Raw genomic sequence first — 12278 nt, 5'->3', positions numbered from 1 at the left:
ACCCCACCCCATATATCTATCCAGGTCCCCACTTGTCCAGCTTGCCCCCCTTCACCTCCATGCATCCATCCAGGTCCCCACATGTCCAGCTTGCCCCCCTTCACCTCCATGCGTCCATCCAGGTCCCCCCATGTGTCCAGCCTGCCCCCCCTTCAGCCCCATGCGTCCATCCAGGTCCCCACGTGTCCAGCCTGCCCCCCCTTCAGCCCCATGCGTTCATCCAGGTCCCCACGTGTCCATCCTGCCCCCCTTCAGCCCCATGCGTCCATCCAGGTCCCCACGTGTCCAGCCTGCCCCCCCCTTCAGCCTCATGCGTCCATCCAGGTCGCCACGTGTCCAGCCTGCCCCCCCTTCAGCCCCATGCATCCATCCAGGTACCCACGTGTCCAGCCCGCCCCCCCTTCAGCCCCATGCATCCATCCAGGTCCCCACGTGTCCATCCTGCCCCCCTTCAGCCCCATGCGTCCATCCAGGTCCCCACGTGTCCAGCCTGCCCCCCCTTCAGCCCCATGCGTCCATCCAGGTCCCCACATGTCCAGCCTGTCCCCCTTCAGTCCCATGCGTCCATCCATGTCCCCATGTGTCCAGCCTGCCCCCCCTTCAGTCCCATGCGTCCATCCATGTCCCCATGTGTCCAGCCTGCCCCCCCTTCAGCCCCATGCGTCCATCCATGTCCCCACGTGTCCAGCCTGACCCCCCTTCAGCCCCATGCGTCCATCCATGTCCCCATGTGTCCAGCCTGACCCCCCTTCAGCCCCATGCATCCATCCATGCATCCTGGGTAGGTGTTTATGCCCCTGCATCCATCCATCCTGGGTAGGTGTAAATGCCCCTTCAGCCATCCATCCTGGGTAGATGTATATGCTTTTCCATTCATCCATCCATCCTGGGTAGGTGTATATGCCCCTCCATCCATCCATCCATCCATCCATCCAATCTATCTATCTTTCTATCCCTTCCTTTCTGAGATAAGCTGCAATAATGCATTTGTCCTTTGCTACCCCGTTGCACATACACCATATACCTAATCATTGGCCTTGTTATCAGCTGCTACTCTTTTAATTCAACTGTCCCATCAGTTGGGTGTTGCTGAGTACCACGCATTTAAAAAAAATGTGGGGCCGTTACGATTTCTTTAGTGAAATGCTGGCTCCCTCTGGTGGAGCACTGACTTCTTTAATTTTCTATCTATGGATGAAAAAAAGATAAAAAAAGTTTGGTCTGAGATGTTGTTTTAAAGTGCTACCTATGTCTGTCAATCAGAGCATCCTATTGGTTTTCACCCAGGCAGATAGATTGCTTGCAATAGATGTAATGAGTGAATGGAACAATAGAATAATGCAAGAGAATGGGACAATGGAACAATGGAATAATGCTAGAATGCAAGAATGGAACATCATTGCACATGTCATAATGGGCTCCTAGCCTTTATCTGGCTGTGCTTCGGCAGTCAGCTACAGTCTGCAGGGAGCCTGTAGACTAGGAAGAAGGTCGACCGCTGTTTGTTTGTTCACTAATTAGTTATCCTCTCCCCATCCCCTTGTCTGCAGGTACATGGGACATTGGGGGGGAGGGGAGAATGTTTGAAAATAGGCAGACTCATGCAGATTAAAAATGCATGCGTGGGCTGCAGCTGCAACAAGCAGTAAAGTTGTGGGTTTTAAGGTGTCTATTGATGAACAACATGTCCTCCTAAGGGGAGTCTTTGTCCCTATCCCTACAATGGGTGCATTCTTGAAGCCAGGGTGCAGTCATAGGCCAAAACCAATTCAGGTTATCTCTTCTTGGCCTTTTGGCTAACATCAAGTGTAGTATCTGTTCTCATTTAGTATATGTGCTTTGCTTTTACCAATATATTGTATTGTAATGTAATGTTATCTATCTATCTATCTATCTATCCCTTCCTTCCTGAGATAAGCTGCAATAATGCATTTGTCCTTTGCTACCCCGTTGCACATACACCATATACCTAGTCAGTGGCCTTGTTATCAGCTGCTACTCTCTTAATTCAACTGTCCCATCAGTTGGGTGTTGCTGAGTACCACGCATTTAAAAAAAATGTGGGGGCCGTTACGATTTCTTTAATGAAATGCTGGCTCCCTCTGGTGGAGCACTGACTTCTTTAATTTTCTATCTGTGGATGAAAAAAAGATAAAAAAAAGTTTGGTCTGAGATGTTGTTTTAAAGTGCTACCTATCTCTGTCAATCAGAGCATCCTATTGGTTTTCACCCAGGCAGATAGATTGCTTGCAATAGATGTAATGAGTGAATGGAACAATGGAATAATGCAAGAGAATGGGACAATGGAACAATGGAATAATGCAAGAATGGAAGAATGGAACATCATTGCACGTGTCATAATGGGCTCCTGGCCTTTATCTGGCTGTGCTGCTGCAGTCAGCTACAGTCTGCAGGGAGCCTGCAGACTAGGAAGAAGGTCGACCGCTGCTTGTTTGTTCACTAATTAGTTATCCTCTCCCCATCCCCTTGTCTGCAGGTGCATGGGACATTGGGGGGGAGGGGAGAATGTTTGAAAATAGGCAGACTCATGCAGATTAAAAATGCATGTGTGGGCTGCAGCTGCAACAAGCAGTAAAGTTGTGGGTTTTAAGGTGACTATTGATGAACAACATGTCCTCCTAAGGGGAGTCTTTGTCCCTATCCCTACAATGGGTGCCTTCTTGAAGCCAGGGTGCAGTCATAGGCCAAAACCAATTCAGGTTATCGCTTCTCGACCTTTTGGCTAACATCAAGTGTAGTATCTGTTCTCATTTAGTATATGTGCTTTGCTTTTACCAATATATTGCATTGCAATGCTATCTATCTATCTATCTATCTATCTATCTATCTTCCCACCTGCTTGTTTGCCCTCTATCCACACCCTCCTCTTCTTTGATTGACAGCTCTGGCTTCATAGAACCAGAGAAGGAAGGAGACAGAGGTAAAACAAGCAGGTGGGAAGGTGTATATAAAGGATTGGCCCACGCCGTGATCCACGGAGCGCTTGTACTTGGTTTCAAGAGTCATTCTGTGCTGACAGTCCCTTTAAAATCAGTGTTTCCCAAACTCCAGTCCTCACGGCCCCCACAGGTCATGTCTTCAGGATTTCCATAGTATTGCACAGGTGAGAGAATTCCTGATTCCTTGATGATACTTTCATCACATGTGTAATACTGAGGAAATCCTGAAAACCTGACCTGTTGGGTGCCATGAGGACTGGAGTTTGGGAAACACTGCTTTAAATGGAGCGGTGCTGCAGTTTTATTATTCAGCAATTAGCAGGATCCCCCAACAATTTCTTAAGCAATGAGAAAATGCAGTCCCTAATGATGTCCTCTGACAATAAGCGGATCACGGACAGCAGATGCATTGGGTTCTGCATTTCTTGGAGAATGGGATGGGGCAGCTTCTGTCTTCTCAGTGATACAATCAGGAAGGAGATGCAGCGTGAGACAATCCCTGTCTAGATCTTTGATCTGATCATCAATACAGAGGGCTGATTGGTGAAGACAGAGGGAAAGGCTAATAAAATTATTAAAAAAAAACTTAGTTTTTCGGCTGGCACTTCCTCTGGGGTCAGTATGCCAACCTCATTGACTTCAAAGCACTTGCCAGAGTGGGCAGACACGATTTTATTGCCTTTACACACGTCACCTCCACACAGGGCGATGCTGCTACGACGCCTCTGTAGTGATCAAATGTGGAGTCAAACAGCAGGGCTTTAAGAGGGCTGCCCTTTTCAATCTTGGGACTAAAACACAAAAATAAGACATCCTGTTAAGGGGGATAAAGGTAAGTAAACCGCGTTCAGTCCAGAGTGATGAATTCCAAAAGACAAAGTTTATTCCGCCATAACGTTTCGACCTGTTATAGGTCTTTATGAAGTATATACAAAGACATACAGGGATACTGATCCCCTTTAAGGAAAATCAGTGGCCAGAACCCTTTAAATTCCCCTTAAATGGTCCAAAACTGAAACTGTGGGAACAGTATAATCCACTTAGGGTTCAGCAAACTTACAGTCAAGGGTTTGATAAAATTATCTACACCCTTGTGTCTCCAGAAAGCATGGCGTACGTTCACGTGCTGAAAATGCCGACCAGTGCTGGAGTGAGCGGAGGTCCGCAGCTTGTGACACTCCTGCTGTAGTGAAACTACAGGTCCCAGCAGGCTGACGGTCTCTCATCAAGTTATGCTGGGAGCCGCAGTTTCACAAATAGTGCTAGAGGATCCATGTCAGAAATATGAGGCTGCCACTAGGGTTTCTCCCACAAATATGTAATCGGACGTGGAGCAGATCTGCACGTGGATGAGCCATATTCTCTATCTGTGAACATACTACTCCTTCACTCAGATTCTAAGTGGTTCTGCAGCGCATCTGTGCAGAGCAAGCTGTCAATCAAAATCCAGGCCGGGTTTACAGCCGTCGCCCCTGATATAGCGAGCGGTGCTGTGATCCAAGACTGTAGCCGCTCCGTGCACAACGATGAGTGAAGGCCGGCGGCTGCAGGGAGGAAAGAAGTTAATTTTCTCCCGATACCTACACTATCAATAAGGCGGCCGGGCAGCATTGTAACAATATTTATCTGCAGATTAACCCTATACCTGCAGGTACATAGCATTTTCCAAGGTGACAGGTTCCCTTTAATAAAGAGAAGATGGATAGAGCCGCATTAGTCCGTACTCTCGGTGGAAGCCTCCTGACAACTTCTTGAAGAACACTTTCCACATTTGTTCCAAGCTTCCCCGACATCTAATAGAAATAAACAGAGAAATGAATTTCTTAATACAGTTTAGACCTCGGCTACAACGAATCAGAAGAAATGAAACCTGTTTGAAGCTGACAAGCAATCAAGCCCCTCCGTAAGCCACACAGAACATGGCTACTTATGTCATCTGCAGGTGATTAAAGGAACCTGTCATGTTGAAATGGTATAAGATCTGTAGGGGGTGTTGTAGAGCAGAGAAGTTGATCAGACTGATAGACATATCTGTGGGAAGAGAGTCAGCAAAACTGGCATTTTATGCAGTGAAAAGTCCTGCCGTATGTACACTAGTCCAGTGGGCGGTCCTACTAAGTGATTGACAGTTCCCTGTATGACCATGCAGGCAAAGATAGCTGTCAATCACTAGTAGGACCGCCCACTGGACTCATCTGTACAAACAGCAGGATTCCACTGAATAAATTGATACAGGAAAAACATCTATCTTTGTACCGTATTAGCCAGTAGATAGAAGAGTATTTAGATTTGAGAGTCCTCAGTGGTTGATACCATCTTTTCCGTTAGCCATTAAAAGGTAACAAATTGCAAGCTTTCCAGACTACTCAGGTCTCAGGTCTGCCTGATGAAGAAGCCTGAGTAGTCTGGAAAGCTTGCAATTTGTTACCTTTTAATGGCTAACGGAAAAGATGGTATCAACCACTGAGGACTCTCAAATCTAATGAATAAATTACAATTTATACTGAATCTTCTCCCACAAACCTATATATCATTCTGCTCAGTTTCTCATGGATAAAACCTGCACATCTGAATGGAGCTTTAATGTTGTTATTACAATCAGGTAAACGCAGATCACAAAATCTTTCATATGATCATTTTTTTAACACCTAAAACCCCAATGGGTCGTTCTTAGACCTGTGTAGCTTACCAAGCCCAATTTCTAAAAGTTGCAAGAGTGCTGTAAAATAGGAAGCTGCACATTTTTGCGCAAAAATGATGCATCACAAAAGTTGTTTTTTTTTTTGTTTTTTTTTTAACACCAAAAATTGATGTCAATTCCTCGCTACATTGCCCCTTTTCCAGCCACATTTTGTAGAAAAAAATAAAAGACAAGGTACAGACAGCGGAGTTAAATTTGCCTACAGGAATGATTTTGATCTGGAGCGCATCGTACCCGGATACAGTCACTAGCGGGAACGTCAAACATCTTCTCAATTTGTTTCTCCACCCTTTCCGGATCTGCATTCTTCAAGTCTATCTAAAAGCAAAAGTATAAATACTAATTATTTATCAAAGCTGGACAACATCTAGAAACCATATAAGAAAACTGGCTTAAAATATAGTGTGAACAAGAGTTTAGGGAGAGATGTACAACTGGCACTGGCCTATAAAAGGGATTGTGTAATCGTACAAAACTAGCAAAAATGTAAAGTGCCCGGAAAACAAGGAACGTGCCATTTACCTCTTAGTAAAAATCCTATGCTTTCTCAAGAACAGAGGAATTTTAATTTCATATTTTTTTTAATCAAATCATTTTTATTGAAAAACTCCAACTACAAATATTCCATCTTTCAAATAACATACATGACATAGTAATTCCATAGTAAAAATATGAGCAAAGTATCTGAACTTCAATTCCCATAACCCACCCTAAACCCAAATCCCAACACTCCAGAGAGAACCATTTTCAGAGCAGTTCTAGAATAACGGACTATAGCATTCGTAGAAGGGGAAGAAGATAAAAAAGTGACTAACAAAGGGGTAGCAGCGTTTTAATGTTATCATTTACTGCTTGATGCCTGAGCCGGGGAGTGCACGCTGAAAACTGTTGCAGGCTGCTGTAATCACAGGACACAAGCAAACAGCATGGCATTTCCTATCAGCAGGGAGGAAGTAAAGGGCGACAGCAATGAAAGTCTCCTCCTACTCCGCTCCATATTGAAATGAATAGTGTGCATCCTACAAATGAGATGCATGCAGCAAACAATTGATTTTCCATACATAGGTTTTGAGTTGACCACTGGATATACACATGTGTATCACTAATTACCAGAACTGGAAATCAAAAAAAAAGACGAGCAAGTTTGGGGTGAATCCAGCCTTCATTACTGCACAGCCGCTCAGAGGGATCGGTACTAGGAACAGCAGGAGTGCCGGCAATGGTCACAGATTTACCTGCTGCGGGACTGAAGGAGTCTGATCGCGCTCGGCTCGAAGCTTTTTACCTGGTTTACGACAGGAATAATTGAAAGCTGTGCTTCAAAGGCCAGGAAGAAGTTTGCCACCATCTATTAGAAAATTGACAAACTTAGGATAGAAACAATATGAACATATACCCTGCTATAAGTAAGTAAAAAGCAATAGGAAATATATATAATATAGGGTACTTAGTAAACATGTTTATTGATTAAAAAAAAAAAAGCCATCCCACCAGCACCAAGGTGTACCCAGTCAGTTATGTGAAGTATATAATAAAATACACTTTAGTACAATATTAGTATCTTGTCCCTTTAAATCTGCAGCTACTTCTGTCACCATGGTAACTGCATTCATACTCAGCCAATAGGATTGCTCGGTTTGAATTAGAAGAAAAAAAAAAAAAGTCTCTATATGGTCAGTTTGTTCCATCTCATCTGAGTGTGAAGACAGACACCTGCGATCAGCGAGATTATAGGTATAAGACGTGATATAATATAACGGACGGAGCCGCATCCCATCACACGCACTCAGCGACCACAACTGACAGGAATCAGCACATTTATCAGAGGAGAAGTCATTATTCCCCAACACATGATAAGTGACAACTTCTAGATCTGCTGGGAACCCAACTAATCCCTGCTAGTACCTCCCCGGACCACCGCTCCATTCATTCTCTATGCAGGAGAAAGCTGAGTACAGCGCCCCCCATAGAGAATGAACGGACCGGCGGTTGAACATTTGCACTTCGCTCACTTCTATCTATAAGTGCTGTTCTGCTGATTGGGTCATAGCGGCCAAACCCACCGATCTAAGAGTCATCACCTATCCAGAGATCAGTGAGAACTTGTTCCAACTAGACATCCCCTTTAATGGAAGAGATCACATATCTAACAGCCAATCCTATTCATTCCCAATCTTCCCTGTGCCCAGTAATGCCCCTGGGTATATCGCCAATATGAGCCAATCACCAAACCCTCTGCTGACTGTTCCCCATGTTTTATAGATTTTGGATCCGTTTCTACAAGAGAAGATCTCAGCGGCCACCATGGGGATGGGTTACTCTGCCAGCGATGGAGCAGGTAGTATCCACCAGCCTGTGATATCTCACCTTCCTCCATATTCTGCTCTTACATGCGTTTCTTCAGCTTTACCCCTTCCCAACAGAACCAATTGATGGTTTTTTTCTGTTTTTTCCTTGGCTTTTTCCAAGGGCTATAACTTTTTCATGTCTGTCCACATAGTGTGAGGTCTTGTTATTTTGCAGGACGAGCGGTACTTATAAATCACACCATTCATTTACCACATAGTACTAGAAAACGGGAAAAACATTCCAAGTGCAGTAAAAGTGCGAGGAAAAAAAAAGCCTGACCCTGTTTATCTGGGAAGGGTTTTAACGGCGTACATAGTGTGGTGAAAATGACCTGGTAATAGGATCCTACTCCTCAGTGTGATTACAGCAAGACCAAACTTCTCCAATAGTTTTGGCAAAAGAAAAAAACTTTTTTTTATGGTGTCACCATTTTTTCTGAGACCCGTAACATTTTCGTTTTTCGGGTTGATGGAGCTGTGTGGGGGCTTATTTTTTGAAGGGCAAGAGGACTTTATTGATAACATTTTGGGACACATATGACACGGTCATCGCTTCTTACAGGGTTTTCTGTAGTATTGTGGCGAACGAAAAAAATGCAATTTTGTCTTTTTGAATTTTTTTCTGTGTTCACTGATAGTTTATTTTTTTTTATATTTGGATAGATTGTATTTCTCTGAAAGAGACCATACCACAAATGTGTATATTTTTATTATCTTTATTTTTAGTGGGAGGTGAGTTGAACGTGTGGGGTTTTAATATTTTAAACTTTTTTTTTTTTTTTAATTTTCACTGCATTTTTATACATCATCTGATTGCTTGTGCTATATACAGCGATACCACAGTAATGCTCCATATAGCAAAATCACGGTCTTCTTTACAGCCCAAATGAAGCTTTATGATGACAGGCACGGAGGCTTCAGCAGACCCCCGGATGTCATAGCAGTCCATCTGCGCCCTGTGATCGCGTCACAGGAGCGCCGGTGGGCGCATGGAACGATGCGTCCCAATGCCGGCGCGCTGTTAATGCTGCTGTTAGTGATTGACAGCAGCACTGAACAGGTTAACAGTGGTGGGCAGATCTTCGCTCCACTCGCAGCTCTTAGAGGCAGGTCCTGGTTGTTTGTCACAGCCATTATCTGCCATGTACGGGGCGAGCTGACTCTGCTCCATACACCCGCTACTGACTTATACCATACACGTACGGCAGATGTTGGTAAGGAGTTAAAGTGGTTGTCCTGCTTTGCGGCCATTTGTTTTTTTTACTTTAATGCAAGTATTTGGGGCTAAAATTGATTTCTGTAATTGAGTTTCATGAAAAATGTTGCCTTCTGTAGCATCTGTGCTGCACTGTCTATTCCTGGCTGCAAAATTAGCTAACTGAGAATCTATCAGTGAGCTCCTTCTGACACTCTTAAGGGAGAGGTTGTAGATCTTTCATCTGTTTTTTTTCCTGAGTGCCTTTTAGCTGATCTATGCCCAAAGAAAACATGAAACTTGAATGTGCAGGGAAGCAATAAGTCTGTAATAACCAGTGAAAAATGAAATCTAAATGTAAAAAATTACTTTTAGTAGTAAATACATGGACATAAGAAAATACACTGCTCAAAAAAATAAAGGGAACACCTAAACAACAGAATATAACTCCAAGTGAATCAAACGTCTGTGAAATCAAACTGTCCACTTAGGAAACAACACTGATTAACAATCAATTTCACATGCTGTTGTGCAAATGGAATAGACAATAGATGGAAATTATTGGCAATTATCAAGACACCCTCAATAAAGGAGTGGTTCTGCAGGTGGGGACCACAGACCACATCTCAGTACCAGTGCTTTCTGGCTGATGTTTTGGTCACTTTTGAATGTTGGTTGTGCTTTCACACTCGTGGTAGCATGAGACGGACTCTACAACCCACAGAAGTTGCTCAGGTAGTGCAGCTCATCCAGGATGGCACATCAATGCGAGCTGTGGCAAGGAGGTTTGCTGTGTCTGTCAGCGTAGCGTCCAGAGGCTGGAGGCTTTACCAGGAGACAGGCCAGTACACCAGGAGACGTGGAGGGGGCCATAGGAGGGCAACAACCCAGCAGCCGGACCGCTACCTCCGCCTTTGTGCAAGGAGGAACAGGAGGAGCACTGCCAGAGCCCTGCAAAATGACCTCCAACAGACCACAAATGTGCATGTGTCTGCACAAACGGTTAGAAACTGACTCCATGAGGGTGGTATGAGGGCCCGACATCCACAGATGGGGGTTGTGCTCACAACCCAACACAGTGCAGGACGCTTGGCATTTGCCACAGAACACCAGGATTGGCAAAGTCGCCACTGGCGCCCTGTGCTCTTCACAGATGAAAGCAGGTTCACACTGAGCACATGTGATAGACGTGACAGAGTCTGGAGACGCCATGGAGAGCGATCTGCTGCCTGAAACATCCTTCAGCATGACCGGTTTGGCAGTGGGTTAGTAATAGTGTGAGGTGGCATTTCTTTGGAGGGCCGCACAGCCCTCCATCTGCTCGCCGGAGGTAGCCTGACTGCCATTAGGTACAGAGATGAGATCCTCAGGCCCCTTGTGAGACCATATGCTGGTGCGGTTGGCACTGGGTTCATCCTAATGCAGAACAATGCCAGACCTCATGTGGCTGGAGTGTGTCAGCCTCATTTTGACTTGTTTTAAGGACATTACATCAAAGTTGGATCAGCCTGTAGTGTGTTTTCCACTTTAATTTTGGGGGTGACTCCAAATCCAGGCCTCCATTGGTTAATAAATTTGATTTCCATTGATGATTTTGTATGAACATTTGCTAAAGAAGAACTGCGCCCAGCGGAGCCAAGCTGAAGGAAGAGAATGGACTTGATCTGTCTTCAGACATTTTTTCAAGTTGCCCCTCAGGAAGGGGCCAGTTCACTTTTTAGCTGGGTTAAAATACACTGCTCAAAAAAATAAAGGGAACACTCAAATAACACATCCTAGATCTGAATGAATGAAATATTCTCATTGAATACTTTGTTCTGTACAAAGTTGAATGTGCTGACAACAAAATCACACAAAAATCATCAATGGAAATCAAATTTATTAACCAATGGAGGCCTGGATTTGGAGTCACCCCCAAAATTAAAGTGGAAAAACACACTACAGGCTGATCCAACATTGATGTAATGTCCTTAAAACAAGTCAAAATGAGGCTCAGTATTGTGTGTGGTCTCCACATGCCTGTATGATCTCCCTACAATGCCTGGGCATGCTCCTGCTGAGGTTGCGGATGGTCTCCTGTGGGATCTCCGCCCAGACCTGGACTAAAGCATCCGCCAACTCCTGGACAGTCTGTGGTGCAATGTGATGTTGGTGGATGGAGCGAGACATGATGTCCCAGATGTGCTCAATCGGATTCAGCTCTGGGGAACAGGTGGGCCAGTCCATAGCTTCAAAGCCTTCATCTTGCAGGAACTGCTGACACACTCCAGCCACATGAGGTCTGGCATTGTCCTGCATTAGGAGGAACCCAGGGCCCACTGCACCAGCATATTGTCTCACAAGGGGCCTGAGGATCTCATCTCGGTACTTAATGGCAGTCAGGCTACCTCTGGCGAGCACATGGAGGGCTGTGCAGCCCTCCAAAGAAATGCCACTCCACACCATTACTGACCCACTGCCAAACCGGTCGTGCTGAAGGATGTTGCAGGCAGCAGATCACTCTCCACGGTGTCTCCAGACTCCGTCACGTCTGTCACATGTGCTCAGTGTGAACCTGCTTTCATCTGTGAAGAGCACAGGGAGCCAGTGGTGAGTTTGCCAATTCTGGTGTTCTGTGGCAAATGCCAAGCGTCCTGCACAGTGTTGGGCTGTGAGCACAACCCCCATCTGTGGATGTCGGGCCCTCATACCACCCTCATGGAGTCAATTCTAACCGTTTGTGCAGACACATGCACAGTTGTGGCCTGCTGGAGGTCATTATGCAGGGCTCTGGCAGTGCTCCTCCTGTTGCTTCTTGCACAAAATCGGAGGTAGCGGTCCTGCTGCTGGGTTGTTGCCCTCCTACGGCCCCCTCCACGTCTCCTGGTGTACTGGCCTGTCTCCTGGTAGCGTCTCCAGCCTCTGGACACTACGCTGACAGACACAGCAAACCTCCTTGCCACAGCTCTCACAGATGTGCCATCCTGGATGACCTGCACTACCTGAGCATCTTCTGTGGGTTGTAGAGTCCGTCTCATGCTACCACGAGTGTGAAAGCACAACCAACATTGAAAAGTGACCAAAACATCAGCCAG

The 12278-nt window shown here is 45.4% G+C and overlaps 2 pseudogenes; both read left to right on the top strand.

Moving 5' to 3' along the window:
• Positions 1 to 1776: 1776 nt before the first annotated feature.
• On the top strand, positions 1777 to 1872 carry LOC141191738 (U2 spliceosomal RNA; annotated as a pseudogene).
• An 851-nt stretch (positions 1873 to 2723) lies between these two features.
• LOC141191739 (U2 spliceosomal RNA) lies at positions 2724 to 2825 on the top strand (annotated as a pseudogene).
• The last annotated feature ends 9453 nt before the right edge of the window (positions 2826 to 12278 follow it).

The sequence above is a fragment of the Phyllobates terribilis genome, unplaced genomic scaffold, assembly GCF_046119375.1.
Source record: "Phyllobates terribilis strain yellow unplaced genomic scaffold, ASM4611937v1 Scaffold_51__1_contigs__length_9155689, whole genome shotgun sequence".
NCBI lineage: Eukaryota > Metazoa > Chordata > Amphibia > Anura > Dendrobatidae > Phyllobates > Phyllobates terribilis.
This window is presented reverse-complemented; position numbering and strand designations above follow the sequence as displayed.